The sequence below is a fragment of the Tachysurus fulvidraco genome, chromosome 1 (genome assembly GCF_022655615.1).
Source record: "Tachysurus fulvidraco isolate hzauxx_2018 chromosome 1, HZAU_PFXX_2.0, whole genome shotgun sequence".
Taxonomy (NCBI): Eukaryota; Metazoa; Chordata; class Actinopteri; order Siluriformes; family Bagridae; genus Tachysurus; species Tachysurus fulvidraco.
Window position 1 is genome coordinate 51,330,101 of NC_062518.1, and position 16,810 is coordinate 51,346,910.

Consider the following 16,810-nt stretch of genomic DNA (forward strand, 5'->3'; position numbering starts at 1 on the left):
TCAGTGACACTTGTTTGGGGATTGTGTAGAAAACCTTCCACACTATTATTACCTAACTGGGTTAGTATTGAAAACACAAGATCAACTATCAGAGTCGGTCTTACCTTGAACGCAGGTGTCCTTCCAAGTCCCTCGGTCCTCTTCAAGTTCTTCTACCTAATCTATTGTTTGTATCTTTAGATGAAGGAGTCAGACTTAGACCTTCTTGTCTTATCAGGATCCTCACAATGGGAGGCCTTGTTTTTATTAAAAGCAGTGTAATACAGATAAATGTGTGTAATATATGTAAAGTCAAATTACAAATAAAATCTGCTTCAAATAATCAAACAATTCTAGTGTAAGTAGAAGAGAATAAAATAAACCAAGAAACAGTCTCCAAGTTAAAAACCAAAAGTTATGTGTCACATACACGTACATACAGGGTACGACATGCAGTGACATGCTTTTTACATCTGTCTGGTATATAAGCATAAAAAAAGGAACACAATTTAGGATTAAAAAATAAACCAAAAGGGGATAAATAAATAAAAAAGTATCAACTGTATAAAAAACTATATAAAATATGAAAATATAAGTGAAAATAATGTATATAGATAAATATACATATATAAATATAATTAGTTCTTCAGGTTTTTTGCCGCTGCTGATTGTGTTTTTATGCCGACTGTGTTTCTTATACTGCTGACACAAAACCTTGTGATTTCACATCAAGCTTTCAATGTTACTCTCTATCTTGACATTTAAACATGCTACTGAACATTACATCATTTCTTGAGCAGACAAACGATTACGTAAGTTCGTATAAATGGTAAAGAAAACTTATAACAATTCTATAAACTTCTTTCAGCAAGATGATGGGTCTTTATCCAACTGTCTAGGTACAGTGTCTGTTCCTCCTGTTGTTGTATCAGCTTCCTTCTGGATCTCTTCTTCTTCACAGGTTTAATCAGATACATTCACTTTCTTTATTCCATACAACAGTGTCCCCATTTCCTTTAGTTTATTTGACATTACTTTAGTGCATTATTAACCCTCACGGTGTGTTGATAGAAATGTTAAGAGTGGAGTAACTGCCATACCACCAACATCTGGTTATCCTTATGTGACAATCTCATCCAATACAATAAAGAGACAAAGTGACATCAATGCAGCAAAACGAGAGAAAAGTAATAAAAGACAACAAAGACACAAAGCAAGGAAGAAGGAAGTTCTGGCAGACTCAGAAGAAACAAGTCGTAAACTTTACTCTTGTACACATTATATACACAAAGAAAAGTAGTAATAACACTCGGTCGGACAAATACAGACGCTTTAACACACTTTGTCAGTGGTTATTTACTCTATATTAGCTTATTATTATATTATAATAATGATTATATTATTGATAAAATAATTGTACATCATCCACATATTCATATTTGTATCTGTATGTATAAAGTCTGATTTAAACCATGGCTAAGGACATGAACTCATTTATAACATATAACTGTTAAAAAGTCTGAAGCTGATTCAAAGACTCTTGTTTTAATAGTTAAATTGTTCATTGTTTACTTCTGTTTGTTGTTATTATTATTCAGGTGCAGCAGGGTGGATGTCCAACTCCAAAGAAAGGTGGATAATTTTTATGTTAAGTTTTTAATTGTTCAATTTATGTTTTGTATTTATTTAAATTTTTTGTGTATATATATTTGTTTTAAAAATATACACAAGTTGAAAGGTTTGTTGTGTGTTTGTTTAAAATATACACAAGTTCACTTTATGGTTTGTTGATTCAATTCTTAATTCAGTGTTGTTGTTGTTTGAATTAAAGATCACATGATCTCACTACAGATACATGTTTATGGTAAACAACATGAACTCCAAGGAGCAATAAAAAAAAAGTCAAAGTCCTGGAAAAGGATGAATTGAGGTTGGATTATTAAACAATTGTACATTTTACACACAAATAAAAAATAAAATCTATTATTACAAATGTGGGTAAATAAATAAATAAATGGGCCGCTCTCGTACACATGTGGAGCTGCTCATTAGTGACCCTGGAACCATATTTAGTTTGGATTATGTTCATTGTAGAGAAAGCTGCCTCACAGTTGTATGTAGAGCCAAACATGGTCAGGATGTATAGGGCTACTGTCCTCAGACCTGGGAAAGCTGTCTCAGGGACGCTGTCTTCAGATTTGAGTGGATTGGTCCGTATTGGGCAGCTTCTGGGTCCGGGTCCGGACCACGGTCTGTCTGTTGGTGACCTATGGTCTAAAATGTAGGTCATGCTAATGTGGTCATGTGGTGTTTCTCTCTCACAGCTGATGGACATGAACACACTAGAGGCCACATCCTCCCTGGCACAAGTCCTTTTGGGCTTCACAATGCTGGCCGATAATTGCGGCCACATTGCTAGGGAGGCGAATTGTGGCCACAGTGTGGCAGTCATTACCCTGGCTTCTTTATCAATTGCTCTGGAGGTCGTCATGATAATCTTCCTTGGCTTCATGTGTGAGTATTGCAGCATTATTGCTTTTTCAGCCATAAAGGTGTGTATATATAGAAACCTACAAGCTTTCCAGATATGTTCTGTCTGTTAATGTTTTCAGAAGGAACCTTTTTATTTCTTATCTTCTATCAGTGTGGAAAACACCAAGAAGCCAAGGGAGGGTTAAAATTATGAACTGGGCCTTCTTGGGCTGCATCATTGCCCACGTTCTCTTCAGGGTGATCATCGCCGCCCTGGTCAGTGCACAACATTGTCAGGTTCAATATGAGAAGAATAGCAACACGTGTTTGGTTATATGTTATAAATGAGTTAATGTCCTTAGCCATGGTTTAAATCAGACTTTATACATACAGATACAAATATGAATATGTGGAGCAGTAAACAGCTACAGATTCAGGTACCAACACAGACATAAATGAAGACATGAGACACAGAAGACATGTTTGTCAGATTTACCAACACAAAAAGGACAGATGACAATGTGTTCCAGTCAGTTGTGTTCCAGTCTTTAAATAAGCTTCAGACTTTTTCAAGGTCAATTATTTCTTTGTCCTTTTTGAGTTGGCAGATTTTCCGTGTGCAACAATGAACAATTTAACTATTAAAACTATTAAAATAAACAGAACACAAACATGTCTTCTGTGTCTCATGTCTTCATTCATTATTATTTAATAATAATAATAATTATGTGGTGTAGAACAGAATGACGGACTGAGGCTGGAATTCTACGGCGTGTTTCGGATCGGTTCTTCTGTCACAAAGATTTTAGCCAATAAGTGTGTAGGAGGAGCAGGAGGAAGAGGGAAATGACCAATAACACACATCTGATTTGTGCGTAATTATAATGTCAGCTTATAAATAGAGCAGCCGCTAGGTGGGTGTTACTCATTCTCTTACAGTTCACGATGACATCCCCTCGCCCAATTAGTCCGGTTCGGCGTAGAAGGGTGGTCTCCGACCAAACTGGGCAGCAGCTTCCACCCGTCTGCAACTGCCGGGAAACGGTAAGGGGAGCACTCGAGGAGTTACTTCCCAATGCGGTGAAGCAGGCGGTGGATGCGGCACAGCCGGCAGCGATGCATCAGCAAGTGCAACAGCCAGATAAAGTAAGTCCGTCTTTATTTGTGCAGAAGTATAGAAATTTCTATGTAATTTATAGATTTTCTATTAGTTTTATTTTTATCAGCAAGGACTTGAGAATTGGTGTAATGTGCTCATTTTGCCTGACCCCAGTCAGGATCCTAGCAGCTGAATTTTGCACACATTGCAGTTTATTATGTGTGGATTTAGTCACAGCGGGAGAACACAAAAGTCTTAATAAGCCTTTCAGTCACTGAGTGAGATAACATAGGGTGAAGTCTAGCAATATTTCTGAGATGAAATAATGAGTTCTTTACAATGTGCCGAACGTGAGGGTCAAAAGACAAACTTGAATCCAAGATTATTTTTTCATTTGGTTTGTACTTCCAGAACAGAGCCATCTACATTTAGAAACAGTGAACCAGCTTTGTGAAGCTGGTGAGGGACGACCAATAAGCAAGACAAGCTCTGTCTTATCAGCATTGAGGCACAAACAATTTTGAGACACCCACATTTTTATCTCAGCAATACAGCGTGTTAAAAAAGAAAGGTCTAAATTTTGATTAGGCTTAAAGTGAATATAAATCTGAGTGTGGTCTGCATAAAAGTGCTAATTAAGCCCAAGTGATCTTAAAAGCAATCCAAGTGGAAATATGTACATGCTAAAAAGTAAGGGGCCTAAGATGGAACCCTGAGGAACACCCGTACAGACAAAACCAGTCACCAGTCAATGCTGCTGGCACAACACCAGTATGCAGGGAATCATTTACAATACTGAGAACAGCAGGGCACAATGAATACAAACAGGATTTAAACAAGCTTGTAGGGAGGGGAACAAGTAAGTAAGTGGTAACTTTCAGACGGGATTCCTCCCTAGTGAGCAGCTCAGTGTCCATTTGTGTGAAAAGGTAGAGAAGGATGTGCCAGACAAACTAGGTGAGCAAAATGTGGAGGATGGAACAGGTACAGCATCAATAAGTTTGTTAACATTGTAAATATAACAGAATTGATCGTATTAACACCTTATTGAATGTTTTATCATATAAGATCACAGCACTTTATCTAATAATACAGTGGTGTGGGACGGACTTATGTGGTTTAATTAGTTAATCCTGAATGGAGGAGGGCTGAGACTGAAACACAGTGATGGGGAACACATATCAGACATTGACTTTACAATGGTGAGTAAAAAGATGGATCAGGCTGAATAACACTCACCAGGTGTGGTGGTGGTGGTGGGCGAATGGGGCATGAGATGATGGTATGCCCCGATGCTCCACAGTATAGACACGATCCTAGAGTAAGTCTTCCATGACGCTCTGACAGTGAGAGACCAGTAGGATCCACCTGCATGGGTTCTGGTTCTGGAAGAGCGGACTCTGGTCGGCTGAAAGAAAAGGGTGGAGAATTATCCATAGATAGCAGGGGCGCTTCTAGGGTTTCATCTTTAGCCCTCAGTGAGAATTTAAAACAAGAAGAGTTTTATATTATATATTATATCAAGAGTCAAGAAGCTTTTTATTGTCATTTCAACCATATATAGCTGTTGCAGTACACAGTGAAATGAGACAACGTTTCTCCAGGATCAAGGTGCTACATAAAACAAAGACAGGGCTAAGGACATGTAAGTAGTCTTAGCCACATAAAGTGCAACTGTGCAACCTGGTGCAAACAGTGCAGGACAAGACAAGCAAGACAGTGCAGGACAAAAGACAGTGCAGGACAAAAAACAGTGCAGACATTAAGTTACAAGACAATACAAAAAGTACAAAAAATGCAATACACAAAAGACAATACACAGTAACAGAAACAGCGCCGACCGACCAGTGTAAATACTGAATGTTCAAACAGTATTTTGTGCAGTAAAAGAATGAACAGCAGCAGGTTCTTAGCAGCAGGTCCTTTGGATTATATATGGAGTTGTGCAAAAAACAGCAGATGACTGAGATATTGTCCAATATGTGCAAAAACAGCAGAAAAGTGTGCAAAACAGTGTGTGTGTTTTGTGAGGGTCTGTGCAGTCCATACAGATGATATGTGTGTATGTTGTGCTCAGTATAGTACAGTTCGGTTATTGAGAAGTCTGATGGCTTGTGGGAAGAAACTGTTACGCAGTCTGGTCGTGAGGGCCCGAATGCTTCGGTACCTTTTTCCAGACGGCAGGAGGGTGAAGAGTGTGTGTGAGGGGTGTGTGGGGTCATCCACAATGCTGTTGCCTTTGCGGACGCAGCGTGTGGTGTAAGTGTCCATGATAGAGGGAAGAGAGACCCCAATGATCTTCTCCGCTGTCCTCACTATCCGCTGCAGGGTTTTGCGATCCGAGATCGTACAGTTCCCAAACCAGACAGTGATGCAGCTGCTCAGGATGCTCTCAATGGTCCCTCTGTAGAACATGGTCAGGGTTGGGGGAGGGAGATGTGCCTTTCTCAGCCTTCGGAGGAAGTAGAGACGCTGCTGGGCTTTCTTGGTGATGGCGCTGGTGTTGAGTGACCAGGTGAGGTTCTCCGCTAGATGAACACCCAGAAATTTGGTGCTCTTGACGATCTCTACAGAAGATCCGTCGATGTTCAGCGGAGAGTGGTCGCTCTGTGCTCTCCTGAAGTCCACAACCATCTCTTTAGTTTTGTCCACATTCAGAGAAAGGTTGTTGGCTCTACACCAGGCAGTTAGTTGTTGCACCTCCTCCCTGTATGCTGACTCGTCGTTCTTGTTGATGAGACCCACCACGGTCGTGTCATCGGCGAACTTAATAATATGATTCGATCTGTGCATTGCTGCACAGTCGTGAGTCAGCAGAGTGAACAGCAGTGGACTGAGCACGCAGCCTTGAGGAGCTCCAGTGTTCAGTGTGGTGGTGCTGGAGATGCTGTTCCCGATCCGGACTGACTGAGGTCTCCCAGTCAGGAAGTCCAGGATCCAGTTGCAGAGGGAGGTGTTTAGTCCCAGCAGGCTCAGCTTCCCAATCAGGTGCTGAGGGATGATTGTATTGAATGCTGAACTAAAGTCTATGAACAGCATTCGTACATAAGTGTCCTTATTGTCCAGATGGGTGAGGGCTAAGTGGAGGGCTGTGGTAATGGCATCGTCTGTGGAGCGGTTTGGACGATACGCGAACTGTAGGGGGTCAAGTGAGGGTGGTAGCTGGGTCTTGATGTGCCTCATGACGAGCTTCTCGAAGCACTTCATAACTATGGGTGTGAGTGCAACGGGACGATAGTCATTGAGGCAAGACACTGTAGACTTCTTTGGGACAGGAACGATGGTGGTAGTTTTGAGGCACGTAGGAACAACGGCGCTGCTCAGGGAAATGTTGAAGATGTCCGTAAAGACATCCGCTAGCTGTTCCGCACATTCTCTGAGCACCCTGCCAGGAATGTTGTCTGGTCCAGCAGCCTTCCGTGGGTTAACTCTGCATAGAGATCTCCTCACGTCGGCCGTGGATAGACAGAGTACCTGGTCGTCGGGACGAGGGATGGTCTTCCTTGGCGTAACGTTGTTCTGTACCTCGAACCGAGCGTAGAACTCGTTCAACGCGTCTGGGAGGGAGGCGTCGCTATCACAAGCAGGTGAAGCTGTCTTGTAGTTTGTGATCGCCTGTATGCCCTGCCACATGCGCCGGGTGTCTCCGCTGTCCTGGAAGTGGCTGTGGATTGTCTGGGCATGTGCACGCTTTGCCTCTCTGATGGCTCGGGACAGTTTGGCCCTTGCTGTTCTTAGGGCCACCCTGTCCCCTGTTCTGAAGGCTAGGTCCCTAGACCTCAGCAGAGCACGCACATTAGCATTCATCCACGGCTTCTGGTTGGGGCGTGTAGTGATGGTCTTGGAAACGGTCACGTCATCAATGCACTTGCCGATGTAACTGGTCACTGCTGACGTGTACTCCTCCAAGTTGACGGAGTCGCCGTTGGTTGCAGCCTCCCTGAAGATATTCCAGTCAGTGCACTCAAAGCAGTCCTGAAGAGCAGAAGTGGCTCCTGCTGGCCAGGATTTCACCTGCTTCAGAACCGGTTTTGAGCGTCTGACGAGTGGTCTGTATGCTGGAATTAGCATAACAGTGATGTGGTCTGAGTAGCCGAGGTGGGGGCGGGGCTCCGCACGGTACGCGCCGGGAATGTTTGTGTAAACAAGATCCAGCGTGTTTTCACCTCTCGTAGCAAAGTCCACATGCTGATGGAATTTAGGGAGCACTGACTTAAGATTTGCATGGTTGAAATCTCCGGCGATGATAAAAAGTCCGTCGGGGTGAACATTCTGTAGGTCGCTAATAGCTCCGTATAGCTCACTTAGCGCCTCTTTAGCATTAGCGCTAGGAGGAATGTAAACTCCGACAATGTAAACAGTAGTAAATTCCCGTGGTAAATAAAATGGTCTGCATCTAACAGTCACAAACTCTACTGACGATGAGCAGTAAGTAGAAACAAGCACAGAGTTCTTGCACCATTCCGTGTTGATATAAACACACACACCACCACCGCGAGTCTTACCGCAAAGAGCTGCATTTCTGTCGGCTCTAAATGAAGTTAGCCCGTCCAGCTGAATGGCGGCGTCCGGAACTCTGTCGCTGAGCCACGTCTCCGTGAAAACAAACACACAGCAGTTTCTAACCTCTCTCCGTGTAGAGCGTTCGAGTCGGATGTAGTCCAGTTTATTGTCCAGGGAGCAAACGTTGGATAGTAGAATGGATGGGAGAGCCGGCCGGCTAGGGTTTGTTTTTAGCCTAGCACGGACGCCCGCTCGCTTACCGCGCTTCCGCTTCCTCGCGAACCGCTTTCGGCGTCCCCTCCCCTGGTCTCTGGTATCAGGCGACACCGGGGACTGGAGGCCTGGTCTCCGCAGCAAGCCGAGGTCACGAAGCCTAACCAGTACATCATCGTGCAGGTTGGTTGTTACACGATTTCTGTACTTTATTAGGTCCTGGTGTTTGTATACATGTTTGTATACATGAACACCGCTGTCTCTGGCATCCATGTAGAAGCAATGGTCGGGCTCAGAACCGTAAATAAAGACTTAAAAACGTAATTAGCACCGTATTGAATCCGGAGAGGCTGCTGCGTGCTACTGCCGCGCCGCCATCTTGGATCATATACATCTATGTATATGACTACATAGTAAGCCAAAAGTTATGCTATTGTTTAAAATGACAAAAGTGGACACCAAAATTTTATGCATGATGTAATGATGCCAGTCTTGAATCAGATCAGTTCATGTGTGTGTGCATTCTGTACAAACAGTGTGTCCAATGAATGCAGTCATTAATAAACTAATATTCACAAAGACCAAATCAATAAATGTAAGTTTTATTTAGTATTGACACAAAACACAACCTAGTAAACAATTTGTAAAATTTATAACATTTATCACATTTATAAAACACCTTCTATAACCGTCTTTGTGGCTTTCTGCCGATTAACGTTATAGATAAACGCCTCCAGCTCTGACTGACTCTGTGCTTCTCAGGTCAGATAAAGCAGACAGCCGATGACACACTTTTGAACACACGTACGTAAAAGATTCGCTCATGGATCAAACTGATAAATCATTTTCTTTCCCATCGATGACACGTCCTGCATTTTAACCTAATGTTGATTTTTGAAAGTAAAAATGATACTTATAGTTTTAGGGTGGCTGAGATCACACACAGGGGGCTGGAGCCACCCTAAAAAAGGGCTAGAACCTCTACAATGCTCTTTTATCATGTTACTTCACTTAAGGACAGATTTAATGACATTATGTCTGAAAAGCGTTTGGATTTTTTTATATCGTATGTTAATTAAAATAAAAAATCATATAATATGACTGTTTATACTTGTTTTGTTTTTATTGTATTTATAAGATATTTGTGTTTTTATAATAGAATTTTTTACCATGAAAATAGCTTTGATTGCTGACATTAAATATTAAATAAAATAATCTGAATCTTTGTAGATTCCCAAGTGATAAACAGAGACATCAGCATTATATTGTGAAAAAGTAGATTATCTTCATACCAAAACCTTACATTTTCTCTGGACTTAATGATAAATACATGTCTGACTGTTGGAACGAACCAAAAAAACTAGAAAATGGCATTAATGACGATTTATGGTGATTTTATTTCCCTTTGCCTACATTGACGCTGATACATTAAAGAGGAGGGGTCCCCGTTCCAAGATGGCGGCTCTATTGACGCATTCGGTCCAATGAACTGCCGTAGCCAAGGCGACATCTAGCCACATGCTAACATTAGCGCGTATAGAGCGCAAGTGTTCATGGGATATGTAGTTTTCACACAGTGACGAACTACAATCAGCGATAATACAAGTTACTAAAGTGTAAAAGACACATTTCAAATGTCGGATATTACAATTGTTATATTAGTTACTAGAAGAATCGAATATGTGAATAAAATCCGTATCTAGGTGTAGATACAGTATCTATGGCTGCTTACCGAACATTAGCCACATGCTAACATTAGCGCGTCTACAGTACAAGTGTTCATGGGATATGTAGTTTTCACACAGTGTAGATATCTATGGGTGCTTACCGAACATTAGCCACATGCTAACAGTAGCCCGTCTACAAAGCATCATGGGATATGTAGTTTTCACACAGTGTAGATATCTTTGCACCCTTACGAGCTGAAATAAAATAAACAAATCACCTGAACGGCTTCCCAGGCGGCTGGAACACCAAATTCCCTCCTCTGAAGCTGTAGATCTTTCTGTAGTCCCTCCTCTACCGAACCGATCCTTTATCGCCATAGCAACGATACTCCAAAGCCCGTCCGAGGTAAGTCCCAACTGGTCCATGAATTCCTCCCAGTCACATCGTTAACTAAACTAAAGTGTAGGAAAGCAGTCAGATAGTCAGGAGGATTAGCGTAGCTTCGGCTGTCTGTGCAGCAGACTCAGAAGAAACAAGTCGTAAACTTTACTCTTGTACACATTATATACACAAATAAAAGTAGTAATAACACTCGGTCAGACAAATACAGACGCTTTAACACACTTTGTCAGTGGTTATTTACTCTATATATTAGCCTTAAAACTCGCAGGAGACAAACAACAAACCTCTCACACCGATCTGCAGCTCTAAACTCCACCCCTTCATCCAATCATAATTCTCAGTATACCTGCAGAGGCGGGAATAAGAAGGACAAGGGCCAATCAGAAAGAAATGAACTAACCTGCTGGGCAAAGCCACGTTTTTAGACAGTGTATTACTAACAAACTCTTAAAGGGGACGTGCACAATTATTTTATCACAAAGACACAGTTATGATATTATATGAACCACAAACAACCATAAATGCCCCATTACATGAAAATAAAAGAAATGATACTTAATATAACCCCAGCTGGGCTACACTAATGTTTCAGCAGAACAAAGTCATTCAATATAGAGTTTTAGCAGCACAAAGTCATTCAAATTAAAAAGATACCAAGGGAAATGGGGTCTTAAATTAAAGAACATTAAATATATGCATTAGAAATATTAATAAATAAATAATTAAAGACAAATATACAGATTTAGAAATAATACACACATACATATACACATACACACACACACACACACACACACACACACACACACACACACACACACACCTACACACATACAAAACAAAACAAAAAATAATACATTAAATGTTTCCTTTTTGTCTAATTTGCCCTGAAGTTTAAACCTCTCTTGCCCCATGTGTGTGTTTTAGGAGGGTGAGAGCGAGAGGCTCACAGAATCCTACAAGAAGAGAAGGAGGAGATGATGAAGACTCTGGCACATGAAGAGGAGTTACAACATTTCTTCTCAAAAATACATGGCTACTTTTGTGAACCCTGTGTGTGTGTGTGTGTGTGTGTGTGTGTGTGTGTGTGTGTGTGTGTGTGTGTGTGTGTGTGTGTGGTTTGCATGTTCTACCAGTACCTCAGGGTTTCCACTGGGTTCTCTGGTTTCCTCCCCAGTCCAAAGACATGTGTTAAAGGCTGATAGGCATCTTTTAAACTGTATTTAAATTGGTGTGTGTGTGTGTGTGTGTGTGTGTGTGTGTGTTTGTGTGTGTGTGTCTGAAAGTGTTCTGCGATAGCCTGGTCTCCTGTTCAGCCAGGAAATGCAGGAGGCGGCACAAAGAACATAGGCAAAAGTAGGGATGTTGTGCAGGACTACAGGAAAGGCTAAAGAGAGCAGCACATAAACCTGCACTGCCCAACATCCTCTTCACAAACTCCTAATAAACAAGCAACAAAACAGAAAAACTGGAGCTGATTATGTTGGGGGAAAAACAGTGAAATTCTTCCTCACTCTCACTCACTCATTTTCTACCGCTTATCCGAACGCCTGTGCCTATCTCAGGCGTCATCGGGCATCAAGGCAGGATACACCCTGGACGGAGTGCCAACCCATCGCAGGGCACACACACAGAAATTCTTCCTTTATTTCATTAAACATTTGTACAATGACAGTAAAATAATTCTATTATATTAAGAGCAGAACCTGAATTTGTTTGCTAAAATATTGTGTCATGATGTTGTGTGTCAAAATTGGAAAAGTGTTCATAAACTGCATTATTAATGAAGAACCTCAGAATTTAACTGTAAGCCTGTTAAATTCTTACTTGCAAAGTGAAATATGTAATTTATATAGCTTTAATAAACCTAACCATCTCACCCTAAATCTGCAAGAACAGTCTAGCTAGCTGAGGCTAGATAACTGGGTCATGTTCGTACTGAAGACATATTTAACCAGCTTAGATGTAACTATCTAACGTTGTTCACATAACAGTTATAACAGTTATAGGGTCTGTTTATGCAGCACAAGGACTTTCAGTGCTATGACATTTACAGTATTTATCAGAAGCCCTTATCCATGACAATGTCTTTAATGTGAGTCTTTAGGTTGTGATCTTCAGGCGGTCTGTATGCCTTTGTGTTCTGTTGAATATAAACTGGGATTTTTTTAACAGATGTGTTTGTGCCTGATCAATGCAGGTTAGAGCAGCACTTACAGTCATCGTGAACATTCAGTTAATATAATAAAATAAAACTTAAAGTTGCTCTGAAACTCGACCGTATGAGAACCTGTCATTAAATTCTACATTTTCTACACAGGTTTGTTTAGTAGTAAATAAATTCTCCTGCAGATGATTTACAAATAAATAAATGTTTAAAACTAACACTGTAAATGAGGCCCAGTGGGTGTGTTATTGGTGTTCAGTTAATCACACTCACTGGGACATGGTGTGTGTTAAGTCACTAATAAACACTGTGTGTGTGTGTGTGTGTGTGCCTCAGTTTCTCCAGTGTACAGTGTGGATCCTTCAGCCCATCTGAGAACTGAGGACAGAACTCTACAGCTTTCCTCTGTCAGATTACAGAGACGCAGACTGGAAGAGAAATGATGAAGTGTTTGGTTTATTTGTCTGATAGTAAATTGAGGTGTTACCATCAGTGAGAAATAAAGTGTCCACCTGAACACAAGGTTCTAATATCAGGATAAAAATATAACATGAACATCTGTGTACAGATGTGACAAGTAAGAATGTGCATCACTGAGAATAGGATCCTGTGATTTCTCTCCACATCACATTCTCTAGTGCTGAAAACACGACCAATAGAGTTCAGTCGTGTGTAATTCTGTGTCACGTATACTGAAGCCAGTAACATGCTTAGTTTCTTTAATTCTTTCAACTTTCAGAGTTTATACTTTAGTCAAATTTAAATCTTTATGACCTCCAGTGCAGACATGTTATTCTGTACATCTAACACCATGACCGTTACATTTATATATTCAGTAGTCACTGTTACAATATTTATATACTTGAAGTTTTCACAAATGGGGGTTACAGCTTTTTTGGATTGCTTACACACTAAAATTAAAAGTAGTACACTATTAGCAAAACCTTACACTCAAGAGGCAAAACATCAGCCCATATTTACTATAAGTACATTCCTCCTCACACTTGTTGCAAAACTCTACACACAGTGATTTGCAAAACACTAAACACACTTAACATACATTACACACAAAAATCTATCATGAAGTCACTTCCTTGCAAAACCAAAGCACTGACTGTCAAATTACTGCATCGTCCAACCAGTCGGTTCAACACAGTCATCAGCTGTGCAAACACTTGTTTGCTTAATTGTAGACACACCAATCAGGTGTATAAGCACTATAAAAAGCAGCAGTTCGTCGGTCTTCAAGCACAATGGAAAGAGTTAGAGAAAGAGTAAGACATTGCCTGCGATGTTGATGAAATTCTCTGACCAGATCCAGCTAGGCGAAGAGACAATGTCTATTTTTTTTTTAACAGGAAACTTACAGTACAATACGTAAAGTGACATTTTGTTACAGTATTATGAATCTCCATGTCAACATTTTGGGCGTGTTGACAAATAAAATGAGTTTCTTCAGTCTGCAACATTGGTCTTGTGTAGTGTTTGGTGAATTTACATTATATTTGTACTTTATTGATGGTAGCCTACTCTAATCATAGGGAAGTACATTTACATTTACAGCATTTGGCAGACGCCCTTATCCAGAGCGACGTACATAAGTGCTTAAATCTCTAACATTGAATACATTGATGCTGGTTCACTAGGTTACATACTTAAGATACCATGAGTAGGTTACATACTTAAGATACCACTAGCAGTCCCAGAGAGCAGCCATTTGTCTTTTCTACCTATAAAACCAGCAGGACAGCCGATGGGCTGGAAGGCTTTAGGCTAATATCCTTAATCAGCTGTGAACAGTTGCTTTTGTTATGTAAACAATGTGGGGCCATGCTGAGCCACTTCAAGGAAACTTGTGTTTCACTTTGCCATCTTAGGGGAGAAATCAACACACATGTTTTTTTTCTTTGTTGCTGAGATTTATTGATAAAAATAGTACAAAATAAAATAAAGAAACCAACCATTTGTACACATATTTACTCAATAAAAAGTGAGTGAGTACATTCCAGCAATCACTCACAATCCTGGCACTGCCATGGTATCTCCCGTCTGCATTTACCACATGTGTATCTGTAGCAGTGAACACATCGCACAGTGGCATGATTGTTCTTGCATTGGTGTTTGACCTGACACATGGCTCTTTTTCCAGGGCTAGGTGTGGAGGGTTGTGTCCGAAGCAATTGTTCTTTTCTTGCCTTCTTCGCACACATATGAGAGTTAGCCAACTCTCTTGCAAGCTCCACCAGGAAGTCCACCCGTCTTTCCTGCCTTCCGGTGCATGCTTGATACAGCACTTGTGCATTCAGTGCTGCCATGTCAATCATGTTATAGAACACGGAAACTGGCCAGGGCCATGTCCCTGTGCGGACAGTGTACTCCCGCACCATCTGGTCCATCACATCCACACCGCACTTTGTGGTGTTGTAAAGGGTGACAGTGTTTGGCTTCCTTTTGGTGGTATTATCAGTCTGAATCACTCTGTGCATGCTGCTAAAAATGTAGACGGTCTTCTTCCGTTTGGGCGCATATGCCGTCAGCATAGCAGCAGTGGTTGAAAACACCTAATAAATAAGATAAATTGTTATTTTCATAGCACTTTTACACACAATGACACAATGACACACTTGGCAGTGTTGATTATAAAAATTAGAAACACATAAACATAGAACCACAAAAGACCTGCAACATACCTGACTGGTGAATTCATTGCGATCTGTGTGTCTAGCGGATTGAGGGATTTCCCGGCGAATCTTGTTGACTGTGCTGAGGATGGTGGTTTTCCGGCTAAGAAGTTTATGCGCAAGTGACAGCGATGTGAAGAAATTGTCCGTGGTAACATTTCTGCCATTGTCTAGGAATGGTTCCATCAGCCTCATCACTACATTTTCAGACAGTCTCTCTCTCCACTGGGACGACTAGGGTCCTTGCCAAGATATGGGAGGACATTACAAATGTACTTGGATTTTAGGTCGCAAGCCACCCAAAACTTGATCCCAAACTTGTCAGGTTTAGTTGCAATATACTGCAGGATACAGCAGCGAGTCTTTGACGGGAAAAGCTGTTCATCAACAGTGATATGTAGACCAGGGTTGTAGGACGTGATCCACCTCAGCACAAAAGGAATTAGCAGCCCTCCCTCCTCCACACATACAAACAAGCCACCAGCAACCATTCACACACACCCCCAACCCCTCTGCAGATTGCTTAGGTAATGACCATATTTACACATGAATTGATGCTAATGATAGCCAAAAGACTAGCCAGTTAGTATCCACTTGGCTAAAGGAGGGTTACAAATCTCTGGGACTTCTAGTGTTAAAACATTTGTTCAAAGTTACAATGAAAAAGTGTCAAAGGTTTTTTTTTTTTTTTTTTTTAATGCAAAAGATAAGGAAAGAAGTGCTATTTGAAGTGTTTCCTGAATAAGTAGGTCTTCAACCGCCGCTTGAAAATAGCCAGTGACTCAGCTGTCGGACCTCTAGTGGAAGTTCATTCCACCACCTTGTTGCCAGAACAGAGAAGAGTCTTGTAGTATACTTGCCTCTTACCCTGAGAGATGGTGGAACCAGTCGAGCAGTGCTGGTAGATCGGAGGTTGCGGGGTGCAGTGCGAGGAATGATGAGGGCTTTGGGGTAAGAGGGAGCTGGTCCATTTTTGGCTTTGTAGGCCAGCATCAGTGTTTTGAATCGGATGCGTGCAGCTACCGGAAGCCAGTGGAGGGATCGCAGCAGCGGGGTGGTATGGAGAACTTTGGCAGGTTGAAAACAAGCCGGGCAGCTGCATTTTGGATCATTTGCAGAGGACGGATTGCGTTCATAGGTAGACCTGCCAGCAGTGCATTGCAGTAATCCAGTCTAGAAATGACAAGAGACTGAACAAGTACCTGAGCAGTCTGTGTGGACAAAAATGGCCGAATCCTAATGTTGTAGAGAAGAAACCGACATGAGCGAGAAACATTAGCAACATGAGAGGAAAAGGACAGTTGATTGTCCATGGTTACCCTAAGGGTGCGAGCTGTGGCTGAAGGGGAGATCAGATCGTTGTGCAAGGATATAGCAAGATCATGACCTGGGGATGAATCACCTGGGATGAACAGCAGTTCAGTTTTGCTAGGATTGAGCTTTAACTGATGAGCAGTCACCCATGGTGAAATTTCTGCCAGACATGCTGAGATCTGGTCAGAAGCTGTGGCATCTGAGGGTGGGAAAGAGAAGATAAGTTGTGTATCATCAGCATAGCAGTGGTAAGAGAACCCATGTGATGAAATAACTTCCCCAAGAGAGTGAGTATACAGGGAGAAAAGAAGA

The 16,810-nt window shown here is 41.5% G+C and overlaps 1 protein-coding gene and 1 long non-coding RNA gene across 8 annotated transcripts in view; one reads left to right on the forward strand and one right to left on the reverse strand.

The window, feature by feature from the left end:
• The window catches only part of LOC113651658, a 187,773-nt gene extending 176,988 nt beyond the window's left edge, over nucleotides 1-10,785 (reverse strand). Inside the window, exons 1-4 of one of the 7 annotated variants that reach the window (XR_007140700.1) lie at nucleotides 10,621-10,772; nucleotides 10,212-10,389; nucleotides 4,790-4,958; nucleotides 301-929 (exon numbers count right to left, since the gene is read on the reverse strand). The gene's annotated coding sequence lies outside the window, so the exon portion shown is untranslated. Of the gene's footprint in view, nucleotides 1-300; nucleotides 930-2,709; nucleotides 2,725-2,814; nucleotides 4,504-4,550; nucleotides 4,705-4,789; nucleotides 4,959-10,211; nucleotides 10,390-10,620 lie in introns of those variants that run through there. The other 6 variants (XR_007140701.1, XR_007140699.1, XR_007140698.1 and 3 more) reach the window with 6 other exon arrangements.
• On the forward strand, nucleotides 2,003-3,286 carry LOC125141464. Its single transcript, XR_007140851.1, has 2 exons — nucleotides 2,003-2,493; nucleotides 2,624-3,286. It is a non-coding gene; the product is annotated as an uncharacterized LOC125141464 (long non-coding RNA).
• Nucleotides 10,786-16,810: the final 6,025 nt, after the last annotated feature.